This window comes from Spinacia oleracea, chromosome 5 (assembly GCF_020520425.1).
Source record: "Spinacia oleracea cultivar Varoflay chromosome 5, BTI_SOV_V1, whole genome shotgun sequence".
Classification (NCBI taxonomy): domain Eukaryota; kingdom Viridiplantae; phylum Streptophyta; class Magnoliopsida; order Caryophyllales; family Amaranthaceae; genus Spinacia; species Spinacia oleracea.
The window spans coordinates 83,019,276-83,037,715 of record NC_079491.1 but is presented as its reverse complement, the minus strand read 5'-3'; positions in this window follow the sequence as shown (position 1 = coordinate 83,037,715).

Genomic DNA, 18,440 nt, shown 5'->3' with positions numbered 1-18,440 from the left:
TTCAAATGAGCAAGGTAAGCAGTTCCTTTCAAACTAGTTAAGTCAGAGATACGAAATTAAGCAAGTCAAAGTCAAACACAATTTTTTTTATTTTCCTTTTATTTTTATCTATTTATTTTTTTAAAAACCGAATACCCATATTCAAAGAATGTTTGGAACGGTTCCATTGGCAATAAATAGGAGAAACTCTTCACTTTCCACAATCAATCCATGCAACCCCCTTTCTCTCTCTCACACGCCTTCTCCACTGACATCACCTCTCCTTCCACCTATAAAAAAAAAAAAAAACCTCAACCATGGTTCTCACAAGCAACAACACTGATCTCACATCCCTCAAACGAAAGAGAAACCCTTCATCTCCTGTTCCCATGGATACCTCACCCATTCAATCGCCAATTCCTCTTCGATCCCACAATCCAATGCTCGCAATCACTCAGGGGGAACAAACCAACACTGACATCGAAATGAAATCCCCAATCTCAAACCCTAGATCCTCCACAAGAAAATCCAAAAAACGACGAGTGGAAGCTTCTGGTGAAAACATCGAGGAAACAGAGGAGAATGCTCAAACTCAGGGGGAAGCAAAAGGGTCCAAGAAACTCACTGCAAAGGAAAACAATCTGGTCGAGGGGTTCGCAATCAACTCAACATGGTGTGAAGCCACGAAATTTAAAGAGTTGATGGAAATCCTTGAACAACAAAAGTGGGTAAGTCTGTTGAGTACCGATGCCAAATCCCCCTTAATTCCTGAAGCTATGAAAGAATTCTGCAAGAACTTTGCATGTGTTGATAATGTATGTTCAAGTAAAGTGAATGGAACTCGCATCGAATTTGATGCCTCTTATCTGGAACAGCTGTTTGGTACACCCAATAGGGGTTTTGATATGTGGCTCAAAGGTCAAATCACAGTGACCATAGATAATGTAGATGAGAAAGATATAGTTGGTTCCATTGGAGGAGATTCTAAAGTATCCACCTCCACCTCACACAACTGCTTTTCACCTCTTCAAAAATTACTGTTTAATATTGTGTGGAGAGGTGTAGTTCCTCGAACTCAGAAAAGGAACATAGCAAGTCTGTTTGATGCATGTCTCATGTATTGTCTTGAAAGGAAAATTCCCATAAACTTTCCTGCAATCATGATCAAACACTTATCCACCTGTATCCCCAAATTCAAAATTCCATACTCCTCCCTTCTTACAGAAATCTTCAAAAGCTTCTCAGTTGACCTTAGCCCATACTTTGTGATTCCCTTAAAATCCACCCAAATCCTTCAACTTGAAATGCTCCATCTATTAAATCTTAAAGTGGTTCAGGGTAAAGTCATTAGGGCTGGAAAGGAAGAGAAACAAGATGAGGAAGATCAGGAAGGAATTGCAGTTAAAGAAGAAGTGGAGGAGGAGGAGGAACTCGAACAAATAGAGGTCCCTTTACCTCGAGGGAACAGGAAGAGTGTAGGAAAAAGAAAGAGCATGAGGGTAGCAATGAAGGAGAACAAGAAAAAAGGGCCTGTCTTCATGGAAATAAATGAGGAAGGGGATGTCAAGGAGATGCCCATAGAGGAGGATGCTGTTCCACTGAATCAAGAGGAACTGCCTGAAACTGTTAGGCCAAGAAAAAGGACACCCAGATCCTCCAAAAAGTCCAAAGCTCGTCGTGTTCCATCTGAACAGGAACATGTTCAAGATCATGGGGGTGCCTGGAACACAAAGGATGATCAGATATTGGAGCTAAAGGCAACAGTTGCTCGTCTGGTGGAACTACAGGAGGGAACAGATCACAGGATTAGCTCAATGCAGGCCCACATAGGTGCATTGGTTACAAGTGTCAAGACTCTCCAAAACGATCTTCACCACTACTCAGAACAAGCCAATGCAACTCGTGCCACAATCCTCACCAAGATCAACAATCTGGAATCTTTTGAGGAGACTGTGATAGAAGAAACTGCTGGTTCTGGTTCCCCATCCCAAGCCTAAATCACCCTATCCCATGTTTCTTTTATCTTTTGCCATGGAACAATCTTTTTAATTTGCTTTCGATTTGTATAATTTTTAAACTTGGGTATTTGTTCCATCTTATTTTGACTTGCTTGGTTACACATATCTATGCTTTCTAGTCTTGATCATTACTGCTTGCTTTCAATTTATTGTATGAGTTAGTTTAATACTTTGAGGCTAGCTTAACTTGCCAAACGTTGATCGTGGGGCACTGTGTTTGGAATGGCTATATTTCGTGCTATGCTTTTTGTTGATGTCAACAGGGGGAAGTCATGGGTGCAAACTTCCAAGGCACACTCAATCCAGTTCCTGAATCAATCTCTCTGAATCTCTCTGTAAGCCAAGGGTGCTCCTCTTTCTTATCTCTAATCTTTCTCTTTTGTTTTTCAATTTTTATGTTTTGTTTCACAATAGTCTGTATAAGTTCTTGTTTGTTTGTACTTACTCTCTTTGTAAAAAGTTTGCAAGTGTTGTCATCACCAAAAAGGGGGAATATTGTTGTTCCTAAGTTTTGGTTGATGACACACACATATTGCAAACTTCCTGATTATGGTTGCTAAATGACTTTGAACAGGCATATGCCCAAGTTTCTATTAGGATAGGAACTTGAATAAACTGGTGAAGTTCCTGAGGTACACTTGGAACAGTCAATGGAGTTTCAGAGCTGGAAGTTGTATCTGTTCCAGTTTGAAGTCACAAGAGGAGCAACACAGTTACATATCAAGAGTTCCGAATATCCACAAGAACTATTACAGACTCATAGCCAAGAGTTCCTGTGTTAGCTAGAGAGGAACTCATCAATGTTCCTTGGCTGGAACGTCTGAAGCTTCTGAGTTGCAAGTTCCAGACAAAGGGAAGACATGAAGTCTAGGTAGTCCACTGTACTTAGAATTTTATGTAAATATTAATTATGCTAATGGTATATAGAGTACTCAAGGAACTTATGATTTAATTAGGCCATTTATTTTATTGGAAGCGATTTTTATGGAAAACATTTTCATAAATAAAAACAAGTTTTGCATATTTAATATAAAATAGATTTACGTTTTATTTTATTTAAACAAAACTTATTTTCCTAAAAATTCTCCTAAGTTTTTGTAGATAAATAAAATCTGTTTTAAAGAAATATTTTAGGGTTTGATTGAGTCAAATCACTAACTGCTTTATGGCTGAACGTGGGAAGTGGTCTTCCCCTTGTTCCTCAAGTCAAGGGACGTGGAGACCAAAGTGCTGGCAGTTAGCAGTTGAGGTTTTGAAGGGAACTAACCCTAAGGATAAACACTATAAAAGGGAAATCGTTTTTGGTTTAAAGTACACAAACATTCTGAGAGTTCTTGCTTTCCTAAAAACGTTTTGTCTAAGATTTTCTAAAACAGTTTGTGTCCTAGTTAATTCAAAGTTCCTAAGTTCCTTATATCCACACAAAAGCATTATTAATATCTAGAGTTATCCAAACACGAATTATATTTTGTATTAGTAAGGATAGAGTTATCCTGTTTAGACTTAGAGTTTAAGTCTGAGAGAGAGAAGTTAAGGAGTTGTAATCGAAGTAGATTACTGTGAGGAACACGAGTTTGAGAGGAACTTGTGTTGGAGAGATTATTGTAATCGAGGCATTACCATAATAAAAGAATTCTCTTCTTGATTAGTATCAAGAAGTTTTCACAATTGTTGTTATTGTCTTCTCTATTCTCAGTTTCTTGATTGTTTCTTAAGTTCCGCAAGAAACTTTATCAAAGTTCTAATTACAATTCACCCCCCCCCCCCTCTTGTGCGTGTTCCTACTGGAATAACAAATGTCTTTCGCAATGTGGATGTTGATTTGCCTGAAAACGCAAACCAGGCTCAGTTTAAAGCCGTCACATTACCGGAAACTTATGCACTCGATGCTACATACATAGATGATTAATTCTCCCTTATTCATGGGTGAGTTTGCTGTTATTTTTATTTTGGGCATATTTTATCGTGTGATTGACTACTAATTTACCATGGTTCTGCATTCTCAGAACATGATGATCACCTCAGGAGCATAGAAATAACACTCCAAGGATGCTTTTTGGTATTGATAGTGTTTTTGCCATTTTCATAATTGTTCCATGTATTGATATCAGTTTTCCGAATGTTATACAGATTAATATCTATCCGGAATGGATCATTATGTTAGGATTAATTCGATAATGTAATGTGTTTCCTTTTCTTTTCCTATTATCCGATGTAATAGTAAAACTTTTGGTTTTATACTCACGCATTATCTAATAATCCATCCTTTGCATCTCGTTAACTTGTATTGCACTCAACCGCTCACCAACCGGATACATCAGGTAACCTATATACGTGTCATGCGACCATTCGTTATAATCTATTTGTTAAAATTATTAATTTTTTATTTATTTATTTTCATTCTTTTTTCCTTATTTCTTTCTTTCTTTCCTTACTCCTTCATTAATCCTTACTTCTAGCAAGACCCCCTCTTGTTTGTACACCTTCCTCCACCACGTGCCATCCTACTGAAACCCCACCACCATTTTCATTTTCTATCTCCTTCCTCCTTCCTCCATTACCAACATCCACTCTCTCTCCTCCTCACTCCAACCACCATTGTCATCATGATCTTCAATTGATCATCAAAATAAACCACTATTTTGATGCACTATTCAGTCAATCTCATTTTCTCACCCACATCCACATAATTATACATTGTTGGTAACATAAATTCAGAAGTAAACTAATAACAAAAACACTAGCAACTAGTAATCATGTTCACCATTGCCACAATAACCATCAGGAAAGACGAATTTCAACACCCGACGACGCTGCTGGTTAATATCTCTAACCCACCGAAAACATATACCTTAATTATTTCCCCAATATAATTTGATTTAATGTAAATTTTAATTTCATATCCAAATTTTAAAACAAGATTAACTTGATATAAATTAAACAACAAATACTCGAATTCTTGTCTAAATGCGACCAAGAATTGTTCAAAGTTTTTCCCAATTTAATACTTGAGGCTTCAATGGGCTTTAAGTATCTGTTGGCTTGTGTGGATCTGGATTTTGAGTATCTGAAAGCACGAAGAAGACAATTTAAAAGGTCGTCGGTGGCGGTTGTCGTTGATCGTTGACGGGGTGGTGATATTAACATGGGAAAGAGACGAAGGGAAAGAGTCGGAGAGAGGGAAAGTGAAGGGAGGAGTTTATCCTTTGAAAACAATTATAAATTATTATGAATTTGAATAAGACCTTTTTATTTTTATTTTTAAATATATAAAAGAGGCAAGTGACTTTGTTAACAGGTAAGCGGCCATTTAGGTGTAATAAATGTTAATGGGGTGCAAAGGTTGGATTATTAAATAATATTTAAATATTGGGTTATTAATGGAAAATCGTCGAAAGGTTGAATTATCGAAATTAATTTGTCCTTTGTATTTTAGGTAGTAAAAAATAATTTTTCGATCTTTTAGGTGGTATATGAAATTTATATGTAATAAAATTATAAATTTACTCTCAATAAAAGTTACCCTCAAAAATTATACTTCCTCCGTTTCAAAAATTTTGCAACTTTTAGTATTGTCACTATTCATACACCAACTTTGACCATTTATTTTTACTAATTTATTTCATAATATTAAATTTTAATATTTTTTTAGGAAAAGATAATTAGAGATAATTAGGGTCAAAGTAGTATATTGGCAAATATGCTAGTCAAAGTGTTGTAATTTTTATTTGAACACAGGTAGTAAAATTTACTGTAATAAAGTTATAAAGTTACCCTTTGATCTCATTTGCAACTCCGACAAAGTTTCATGCTCCTCGATTTGTAATTGTTTTAGAAGTTTAGATCTTGATCCATATATTATTGGGGAATGGAAGAGGTTGAGATGAGAGAAGCATGTAATTTGGTGAGAGCTCCGCAACTAGCTCTCCACATAAATTTTCCCTCCAAAAGGATGGATCTATTACAACGAACATATTGATGTTCACTGCAACAGAGCCATCATGTTACAGCTTACAAATTGTTGTTCGCTGCAACAGGGTAGGTCTGTTACAACATACAAATTGTTGTTCATTGTCACAAACCCGTCTGTTGCAGCGAACAAAAATTTGTGCACTGTAACAGGTCTTCAATTTAGCCTATTTTCACATACTTATTGTAGCGAACAAGTATATGTCCCCTGCAACAAATCACTTTTTGCAACGAACATTATACGCTTGCAACAAGTGCAAATTTTTGTTGCCCCCCAGTTGCAGCATACGATGTACGTTGCAACAAGGGTTTTTTCTACTAGTGTCACTATTTCTGTAACACCCTAATAATTCCTTGCTTTTATAAAACATATTTCAACTTAAAATAAAGGAATTACCAAGATAATACCACCACCGTGATAACGGTTAAGGCTATTTACCAGAATTACGCAGCGGAAATAACTAACTTTCAAAACGTATTAAATAGTTAATGGTCAATTAACAACTTGGAACCACTAAGGCCCAAAACCAAAGTATTAAATAGTTTAAAATCCGTTAACTATAGTCTAAATAAATTAAGTAGTAGTCATGACTAGAAAATAAAAGTAGAGTTTATAAAGTACGAACGAGAAATAAACTCTCAAACACGATTCCCATGATAACTTCTCCGGCAAGTTATCTCTACAAACCTGTTTTATTAAAATCTACTCCCCAACAACGCAAATGCAATGATGGATCATCAAGGGTCATTAAGGCGAAGGCCATGACCAAAAGACATGAAGCACGAAGTCAGCAAAAGCTGAGTACGAACAAGCTAGAATAACATTCTATCCTAATATGCTTTACTCAACGAATTCATAATCCACATGAAAAAGTCAATTAATAAACAAGTAAACATGGAGACAAGACTCGACACTTGACACGATTCTTGACTCACAGTTTAATAAAGAAGTAGCTTCGAACGGGTAAATAAAGTATCCTCAAAAGGAAAGAAAAGGGTGATGGGAGCCAACCATACACCAAATAATAATAAGTCGGACTCCTACCGACATTTGGGCCATACCGACAGAATTCCAATGCATAACAGCATAACAAGAAAGAATGAAACAACGTCTTGTATCATTCAAGGAGTACAAGTTTTCCGGCAAGACTCCCCCCATTGTTCATACTCGAGGTATATACGTTCCAAGAGTTTTGAAGCTCATTCGGGTTACACTTTACGTTAATTAGTATGTTATGTTCAAGGCGACTCAAGACTCTACACAAGACATAACATGCAAACAATTCAACAATTACACCAATTCAATAATGACGCTTCATTTTAATCCTTTAGGACTTGTGATCAAACATAGGACTCAAGTGAAATTACTCCCATTGTTCCTTCTCAAAAACACTGTTTGAGATAACCCGACGTTGCCTATTAACAAGCGAGGTGTGCCCTTAGCACGAATAGTCATTAGTTCAATTCACATAGACTCTCTAAACATATTCTACACTTGCGGTAGAATAAACCATGCACTGCGGCAATATTCAATAGGCTCACTGTATGCTAGACATCCCGTACTATAGCATAATCATAATAACTTGCATGCGAAACACTCATACATGCATACCAACTTGAACAACATGCTTGACATAATTCAACGATTATAAAAGTCCATAACATGATAGTTCAACAGAATCTATAAGGCATTAATCAATTCCTAACATGCTCGTTCACATAGATTCAATAACAATTCTCACATGCTTGTCTACACATTAAACATGAATTCCCAACACATAAGTTCACATGATTCACATTCGATACATTTCATAAAGTCCTCGAGGGATGGGTGGTCACCCTAGTCTTGTACGTATCTGGAATACCTAAGTACGGGGGCCACTGTGCAAATCACGACTCACTAGAAATCAACTCCTATAATCACAAAGGAGAAACTTAATTATTAATCATGTTTACTAAATTTCCAGCAACTATTTAAAAAACTAAAACTCTTGGTTTAATTAGAAATTAATCGTTATTTGTCAATTTAATAGTCTCAAATAGTCAACTCAAGTCCTAGCATAAAACATTGACTTTTAGCTTTAAAAATCATTAAAATCAACCCTTTAAACATGAATTCTTTGAATAAAAACCAATCTCATCAATTCAAATACTAAATATTAAAATAGGGTGTTCACCGTTCCAATCAATTTAAATAATCCAAATAGTTAAATAATCATAATTAAATAAATAAAACAATTAAAACTTGAAAAATTGAAAAGTTTGAAAGTATACAATTTGATTATCAACAATCAACAACACACACACGCAAAAATTGATGTGTTGTGTGTATGGGCAGCGACGGAGGCAACAACACACGAGCACGACACCCACACGAGCAGCGCGTAACACAACAGCAGCACAGCGTTGCGTGTGTGCGAGTGGGCGAGGGCCCTGGGCGAGAGGGAGAGGGGCACGCGAGGTGCGCGGCACAACAGCAGCAATGAGCAGCGACGAGTGCTCTGCTGCGGGCTGCAAGGGCGAGGGAGAGATGCAGCGAGGGTGTGTGGGGGTGCGCGTGAGGTGCGACTGGCACACGGGCAGGCACACGAGCACGAGTTCGTGCCTTGGGGCTGAAGCAAAGGGCGGACGAAAGAGGAGAGAGAGAAGAGAGAGAAAATTCAGAAATTAAGGTTGGGGATCTGATGAAGGGGAGGGGTATTTATAGGTTTTCATCCCTTCATGGGCTAGGTTTTAGGGTTTATGGTTGGACTTGCTTACGGGCTTGTTTAATATTAATTCCTAGCAAGCCTTGTTGGGTTTGATCATTGAATTTAACTCGGCTTTGATTAAATTAAATTCGTTTTCATAATACGACCCAACAAATCCCGATTAAATAAATTCGTTGAATTTATTTAATAAAAATACGGTTTTCGTAAATAATTAATAATTAAATTAATTAAAATAAAAACACATTTAATTCTCATTAAATTAAATTAAATTCATAAAAATTCCTATAAATATATAATAAAATATATTTATAAATTACGAAAAATACGAGGTATTACAGTCTACCCTCCTTAAAAGAAGTTTCGTCCCGAAACTTGGGCACGGAAATCACAATTTAAAATCTAGACTTGAGACTTTATGAGATTTTAGTGTGTTTTCTTCGTAGAAAGTTTTAGTTGTTGTACTTTTTAAGTAATTCAACATGACAATAAATAGTGAAACTTCACTGAAAACAATAAATTAGGCATAACGTAAGGAGAAAATTAGGTAAAAAGCGCGAAATTCTAGCGCACTCTACCCCCTTAAAGAAAACGAGTTACGACCCCGTAACTCAACTAACCTCGGGAAAAAGCTCGGGATATTTCTTTCTCATTTCTTCCTCGGCTTCCCAGGTAGCTTCTCAGATTCTTGGTTAGACCATAACACTTTAACAATCTTAACATCCTTAGTCCGTGTACTACGCGCTTTGCTATCAAGGATTTTGACAGGTCTTTCCTCAAATGTCAAACTTTGGTCTAACTCTATGGTCTCCGGTTGCAGTACATGGGACTTGTCCGGGACGTACTTTCTCAACTGAGATACATGAAACACATTGTGCACTCTATGCAAGTCCATGGGCAAGGCTAATCTATATGCTACCTTCCCTATCCGTTCTAGGATCTCATACGAGCCTATATATTTTGGGCTTAGCTTTCCTTTCTTCCCAAATCTCATAACACCCTTCATTGGTGAAACCTTAAGCAACAATTTATCGCCTATTTGGAACTCTTCATCACTACTCTTTAATTATGCATTGCTCTTTTGGCGATCTTGCGCGGCTTGGATTTTGGATTGAATAGTCCTAACCTGATTCATCGTGTCCTCTATCATTTGGGGAACTAGTACAACGGTTTCATTGATGTCACTCCAACATAAGGGACTTCTGTATTTTTGCCCATACAAGGCTTCGAATGGTGTCATTCCAATACTGACATGATAGCTATTGTTGTATGAAAACTCAATTAGATCTAGGCTATCTTCCCATCCACCTTGAAAATCAATCACACAAGATCTTAGCATATCCTCTAAGGTTTGGATAGTCCTTTCGGTTTTTCCACCTGTGGCTGGATGGAATGCTATACTCATTTTCAATGTCGTACCAAAGTTCTTCTGCACACTTTTCCAGAAATTCGAAAGGAACCTAGAATCCCTATCTGATACGATATCCTTAGGAACTCAATGTAATATCACTACATGTTTGATGTAAGCTTTAGCAAGTTGTTCCATTTTCCAGGTTTCTTTCATTGGTATGAACACTGCCGACTTAGTCAACCTATCTACTATTACCCAAATGGTGTCATTTCCAATTTTCCACTTGGGTAAACAAGTGACAAAGTCCATTGAGATACAATCCTTCTTCCAACTCGGAATTTCTAAAGGTTGGACCTTCCCCTGAGGTCTTCTATGCTCAATCTTAACCTTCTGACAAATCAAGCATCTTGCCACGAATTCAGCCACTTCATTCTTCATTATTGGCCACCAATAGACCTTTTCCAGATCCTTATCACCTCCTGGGTGAATAGAATATGGTGTATTTTGACCTTCTCTCATCAACTTTTCCTTTAGTTCACTACACTTTTGAGGCACGCACCATCGTCCTTTGTACCTCAAACTTCCATCATCGTGGATCTTAAAGTCCATTTCCTTTCCTTGCTAATCTTTTCCTTGATCCGCTCTGACTTAACATCTCCAGCCTGATTCTCCCTGATTTCATCAAATACCGACGGCTGGATGGTTAAGGCATTCATCATTCCCTCAAGACATTCACCACTCACTACTTCTAGATTCAATCGCTGCCCATGTCCTTACACAGCTCGTTAGCAACTACTAACGCATTCACACTATGACTTGATTTCCTGCTCAAGGCATCTGCAACTACATTGGATTTTCCCTCATGGTATTGAATGTCCAAGTCATAATCCTTTATTAATTCCAACCACCTTCGTTGGCGCATATTCAAATCCTTCTGCATGAAAATGTATTTCAAACTCTTATGATCCGTGAATATCCTACATTTCACACCATACAGATAGTGTCTCCATATTATATCAAAATCATAGGTAGGGTAATTGGATTCATATGGTTTCAACTGTCTTGATGCATATGCAATCACCTTCCCGTTCTGCATCAATACACACCCGAAGCCATTCTTAGAGGCATCACTGTACACATCATAGGTACCACTCTCATCTGGTAAGGTTAACATCGGCGCGGTTGTCAATCGCGTCTTCAAAGCTTGGAATGCCTCTTCACGTTGGTTATTCCACTCAAACTTCGCTTCCTTCTTCATCAAGGTTGTCATTGGTTTGGCGATTCTAGAAAAATCTTGCACAAAGCGTCTATAATAACCCGCTAAACCAAGAAAACTCCGAATATCGGTTACACTCTTAGGTGTAGGCCACTCACTAACAACTTTTATCTTTGCAGGGTCCACTGCAACTCCTTTCTTAGATACAAAATGTTCTAAGAATGCAACTTTCTCCAGCCAGAATTCACACTTCGAGAATTTGGCGTACAACTGGTTGTCTCTCAGGGTACTCAACACTGACCTTAAGTGTTCCGCATGATCCTCCTCACTTTTGGAGTATACCAGAATATCATCTATGAAAACCACTACAAACTTGTCCAAGAATGCATGGAGTAATCGGTTCATTAAGTCCATCAAAATTGCAGGCGCATTGGTTAATCCAAAAGGCATAACTGTGAACTCATAATGACCGTATCTAGTCCTAAATGCAATCTTTGGTATATCGTGCTCTGCGATTCTCAACTGATGATAACCTGACCTCAAGTCAATCTTTAAAACATTCCTGCTCCTTTCAACTGGTCAATCAGGTCATCTATCCTAGGCAAAGGATATTCTTGATTGTGACCTTATTGAGGTCCCTGTAGTCTATACAGAGTCTTATACTTCCATCCTTCTTCTCCAGAAACAAGACTTACGCTCCCCAAGGCGATGTGTAAACACCTACTTTTGTCCCCATTCCCGAAAGGGAAGGTTCGATGATGAGAACATAAATCTCCACTTGGCAACGCATCTCCTATAAAATAACGAATCTCAATTCCCCTTTTCATTTCACCTGAAACCTGCTATTTATAGAAACCTGCTAAAAATAGTAACTGCCGTAATGGGCAGTTGTTAAAAGTGGCAAGTCATAAAAGATAGAAACCTGTCAGAATTAGGTGTTGCATTCCAACATAAATCCTAAATGAGATAGAAATTGCGAGAGAATCCTGTTCCTAATACGATTCGAAAATAAGAGTTACGTATTAATTAAAATCCTAACGAGCCTAGAGTTCGTAACGGGCCCAGATGCATTCCATCATAAAATTAATACGCACTAAAAGACTCGATTAAAGTCTCATACACTCAGGATTCTAAGAGTCCGAATCTGACAAAGAAACGGCCCAGACCCTATTTTCAACGCCTGGCTCTGGGCGCCGAAATCTTCGGCGCCCAGCCCTGGGCGCTGAAATTACATGGGACGTGTTCTTTCCTAATTCCTCGTGGATTAGAGTTCTACAATTCTATCTTTCCACGAACTCTTTTCTATAAATAGGGTCCTAAGTTCGACGTGAAAAGGGGACAACACACAATTATTATTCTGAGTATTGACTCTAAACCCCTAAGCCCAAGCCTCACGCTGCAAAACTGATCACGCGTTCTGTCGCAATCGATCCAAAAATTGAACAGAACGTATCCTGTCCTATAATTTGAGATTCGTTAAATAAAAGGAGAAATAGCAAAGTCAAAGTGGTTAGTTTTCTGAGAACCGTGACGCACCTCTCAAGGGTGCGTCGTAATGTGTCCCTCTTCCATGGTTTAATTGCTTTCCTCGCCCTTTTATGAACTGTTAAACTAATTAAATCTGATTGTTCTATCACGCCTAATAAAGATAATATGTTTGGAAATTGGATTATCATGCTAGGTCCCTTAAAACAATCTAAATCAGATAATCGCGTTCGATCTAGTACTATATGTTGCATATTGTTAAAATCAACTCAGATTAGTTTAATAGTTAACGCATGTCCCTTCAATTATTTATGCTGAGCTAGTAAGGATATCCTGCCTCTGGAGTTATCGAAGAGCGAGTACTCCTCTCGGTAGTTACAGTCCCCCGAACCCTCAATCTCTACCTTGCGGGTGTATGTTGAGAGATCCCCACACCAGGGATCACAAGGGAACCTACGGCCGTCGTGGTCAAACATAATTGCACTCCCTTTATGTCACGATAACCGGGTTTTGTCAGTTTTTCTCATTGTCGTTAAAAACTGAATGGCGACTCCTATATTACTAGTCAATTGGGTGTAAACTCACAGGAAATCCAATTACACTTGATTTGACAAAAAGAAACGTCACACCCACGAGGGACAAGGTCACGCATTAGCCTCGTGCTATTTCGACCCCCTCACAGTGGCGACTCCGCTGGGGATAGTGAAGGAAATACTCGTGCTTGTAGGTAATCAAAATAGCCGAAGGGTGAAACGATCCTACCCCGCGTTTATTTCCCCATCAAGTTGGGACGACCTGAAAATCAGCATATTAATGTGAACGGACAGAACCGCATAACGAATCTTGGCTCCCTCGGGGAGTTAGGACTAAGTATACCCATCGCCAACCGGGGGGTGCATACGCTTCGAATGTTGTCCACTCGGCACTTTCGCTAGTAGTACACCCGTCCCAAACCCAATCGCTCGCCCATTAGGTCCCTTTCATTGGTGCATGCCCCCTTGGCTTACATCGTGATTGGCCTCTTGGGCGAAATTCGTCTGTTGAAGGCACTACCTCGACCTGGGCATGTGTTGGATCTGCGATAGAAGCGGTACCAAGATAGGCGCAAATACTACCCATAGAAGCCTATCATAAACTACATGACATATTATTATTGCCTCATGATGTAATGTTAGTTATGTGTAGCGAAATATGTGATTGTGTGTGACTAAAAATGTTAGAAAACCAACGACCTTAAAAATTTCCCAAACATTCATAAAACAATTGGCCAAAGAATTATACTGAAATACGTGTTCCGCAAACCCGAACGATCGCCACAAAAATAAGCGACGCTCGGGATGGCCTGTAATGAATCTCACAAACGCTGCACAATGCGTAATGGACGTTATAAGGCAAGAACGCAAAATTAAAGTCGCAAAAACAAAAGTAGAAGTAAACAGAAAACGAGAACCAGCCAAGGACGCATTTTCAACGCCCCTGGCTGGGCGCCATAATTTCTCACGCCCTACGCTGGGCGCTGAAGTTGCTGCCTGGCCTTTTGGTCAGGCGTAGCACCCTCGGTGCCGGCGCAAAAAATATGTAGCAAAAAAAACTTTTCGTAAAAATTGCTATGAGGGCGTATGAAAAGGCACTCGATTCTAAAAGCGACTGGTAAAAAAAAAATTAACTCTTTGTGTCATTGTTAGGCCTCCTATGACGACAACGTTCAGCTCCGAAACCGAGCACGCTAATTGAAATAACCTTGAATGTCACATGGGCAAAGAATTCAAAAAATAATGTTCAAATGAAGTTTTCAAAGAAAAATAATGTTCGAATAAAAATAAATAAATCCGAGTCTAGACTAGGCTATGCCAAAGTACAATCTAAATCCTAAGTCTTAGTTGTCTTATCCATAGAATCGGTCCTAATGCTTGGTGTCGTTCTGCAAGTTAAAAGGTTAAACCATATTAAGTCTCCCTTCCTAACATTTAAATCAATAAGCACCCATATGTAATTGTCATCCCTTGCTAAGAATCTACGGCCTCAATACTCTCTCTCACCAATAAAAAGAATATATTATAGTATTTGCAAAATGGAAACAGTCACATTCTGAAAATCATTCCCCCATAGACGCACAACCCCCAAAGTGAACCTAAGGTGTCAATACCATTAGCAAAAATTAATGACCTCAAGGCTTATGATCACATGGGGTCACGACTATCATAGTCCTCTTGAGCCACTCGCTCCTTGAAGTACCCCTAAGTACGGACTAAAAAGATTTTCCATGAATACAACATGATGAACCATGAAAATACCCAAATTGGCATGCCATAAGGCTACCATTGGGGTAAAGCAATACACACTAAGAGGGAAGCCGCACTAATGATTCTAGTCTTGCAAAAATGAAAATTCGATCTCCCCGACTAACTACCTTGCCAACATCAAGCAAAATGGCGCATGACAAATGAACACCCAAGGGTTAAAATCTAAAGTGTCAACCAATGGAACTTATGGTCCAATTAGCCTAAGTCTGAGAGTTGCTTGGTCAAATATTATAGGCTTACGCCATGTCATTATTTTGAGTATAGGCCACCTCCTTGTATTCATACACGGGTTATAATCAGAAAGATTAATGAAAGTTCGAGTCTAAATCACAACTTCCAATTAAATCCCGGAAATCGGAGTCTGAAAAGAAACAAAAAATTATTTTCGATGTAATTCTTTCGTTAAATTTCAATAAAGTAAAAACAATATTTGGAATCTACGCTATTTGCACATTTTAAGAAACGACTAAATACGCTTGCAAAGTAAGACAATTTAAAGGTCCACCCTAGGCCTACTAAAATTAAAGGTCCACCCTAGGCCTACTAAAATTAAAGGTCCACTATAGGCCTACCAAACGAGGCTCACTCAGTCTCGCCTCGTGACTCAAAGACCACAACCATCTACCTTTTAGCCTAAAAAAAAAAGGGGGGGGGGGGGGGGGGAATCCCGAGCAAGAAAGAAAAAAGAGAAAGAAAAGGGAGAGCGAAAAGAGCGAGCCATGAAATACTTAGCCCGTACCTCCCAAAGTGCGAAATTTACCCAAGTAAACGAAGGAAAACAATTGAGTCAACCAATCCAAATCATGCCACAAAAACTACATAAGGTTCTACGATGTCTACCCTTTCCAATCCTTATGTTCTTAGATGCCTTCGCTCCGGGACCCCTGTTCAGCTCATTTAACCCATCCATGTTCTCATTGCCATAACTCAAGAAACCATTACCTCGACTCTTGTTCTTGAACTTGTTGTCAATTGCAAACCACGTACGGCCATTGACACGTGCGTCATACCCATTATTACACCACCGTTAGCATAATGACCATATAACTTGTTTGAATACATCCTGTTGATATACCCTTGAGCCGTCCCCATGCTACTCATTGGCCTTGGTTGATGTAAACTCATGACACTAGTTCGAGGCTGCAAATTGTGAGTCCTAGCAAATATAATCCTCATGCTTGACCAATACCTATACAAATTATCCTATCTCATTCAACCCATCTTTCAAACCGTCTTGAGTCACGAATAAAAAAGAAATGAAAAGTACAAAAAAATGTAAATAATACAAAAGAAACTTTGCAAAGCGCCTTTAAAAGCTCGTCTAAAAAGAAAAAGAAGCATTTAGCGCACCAAAAAAAAAAGGATCCACCCAGAAATCATTTTCAGCGCCCAGAGCTGGGCGCCGAAATTTTTAGCGCCCCAGCCTAGGCGCTGAATCTCTCTGCTTGCTAAAATTTGTCCAGAAGTGCTCGTCATTTTATCCGCACATACACGGAACAATAACGAACACTTGGAGGGGTACATCACGCAAAGAAAATACATGTACTCAATCAAAAAAAATATAAAGCAAATTTTGGCTTACGGCAAGGCAGCAGATTAAAAAAATAATAAACTTCACTTATTCTACCGTTTCAAATAATATGTTTCCACCTCAGAACATACTTATCGAATTCGGCATTCTAAGAAACCATTTTCTGGCTAAGAACTACGCAAGACCTGATTCCAAATTAAATCTATTTAAGGCGGATACGTAGGCAATCCATGATTCGGTCCAACCAATTTGCAAAAATGTTAGAGCCTATAGAATAACAAGAATAAGAAATAGAGTCCCTTATTAAAATTTAATTACTTGCCATCCAAGCCGAAAGAAAAATTTAAAGTCAAAGGAAGAATCCAAGTCATCAAGATGCCAAAATGAGCACACATCGAAAAATAATAAGGCCACGTACCCTTGCCAGAAGGAGCACTCACACTCCTAGGCACTTAGCCAAGACTCAAAAGATCGCTTTGCCTCAATTGAATGGGGGCTAGCGCAAGCTTCCATGACCTCTAAAGTACTCGACTTGACCCACCCCTAAAGCGAACTAACTCACTTAAAGACCTTCTTTCACCACTAGACATAGTCGTTCGCTTAAAGACCTTCTTTCACCACTAGACACAGTCACGATCGCCAACAAGTAGTAAAGGCAGTAAGCTTGCAATGAAGAAGATTGTTCTACGGCATCGCCCCATCGTTCCTTCGAACTCAGGGCACCCGTTCATGGTAATTCGAATACTTGCTAATCTCCTTTGAAAAAATCAGACATTGTCAATAGGACTTGGCACTTAACCAAGGCTCACCCTACTTAGACATATGACACGGGCATCTAAAATCGAAATCAGAAAGCATCATTAATGAGAAGACATAACAGCAACTGGGGGCTAAAAATTGAAATGAAAGAGCTAGGGAAATAACTAAGTATACCTTGACCTTTTGTGCAGACATACACCAAGTAAATCTAAGTCAATTTGAAAACGGTTCATATTCCCGCAATTCTGGAAAAGATGGCCCTAAAAGCCTAAAACATGTGCCACATGGGCACAAGTAATACCTTGAAGCCTGCACCCTGGCTTCCAGCAAATCCTTAGACAGCATTCCAAAAATCGTAACAGTATTTTGATTCACTCATGTAATCCTGTACGAACCCTTCTATAAGTCAACTTACTTAGGACACCTCGGATTGTACACAGTAGGACTCGGATTTCAAATAATTTTCAAAGACTTCTTCGAACATAATAAAGTGTCGTTGGTTTAAGCTAAGTATGCGTTTTTCTCGATGTTGCAAGTGAGTCAAAAAGATTTCTAAATATGATTATGGGTAAAGAAAGGCACCTAGCTTTTGGTCAAGGCACACTTCAACATGTGACTACCTTCACCATGGCAATGTCGCACAATACGACATTTACAAGAGAAGTAGCAAATCACTACTCGAACGTACCTCGCACTAAACGAGTCTGGTTCAAACTATTCATGATCCATGTCACCATGAATGCATAAAAACGTATGCCAAGCATTATAGCACCAAGCCAATCCCGTAGCTACAATTGGGGGCTTGAGAAAAACACTCTAAAAATGCTCGAAATGACGATTTTATCGCAAATTCTTGATGCTGATGCTATACACACGTCATAGGGGGACAATCCTAAGGTCAATCCTGTAAAACAAACCTTAGAATGGCTAGAACCCCTCCCAAATTTCTAAGCACTACTTAGAATAATAAAGTCACCCCACTAACAAGGGTAACTCAAAATCGCGAGTCACCAAAACCCCGATCAAACTACTGCACATAACGCTCGCCCTACAAGCACCCGTTACACAGTCTACGTCGTTCCAAAGCAAAAGCAAAAGAAAAATCAAGGATAAAAAAAAAC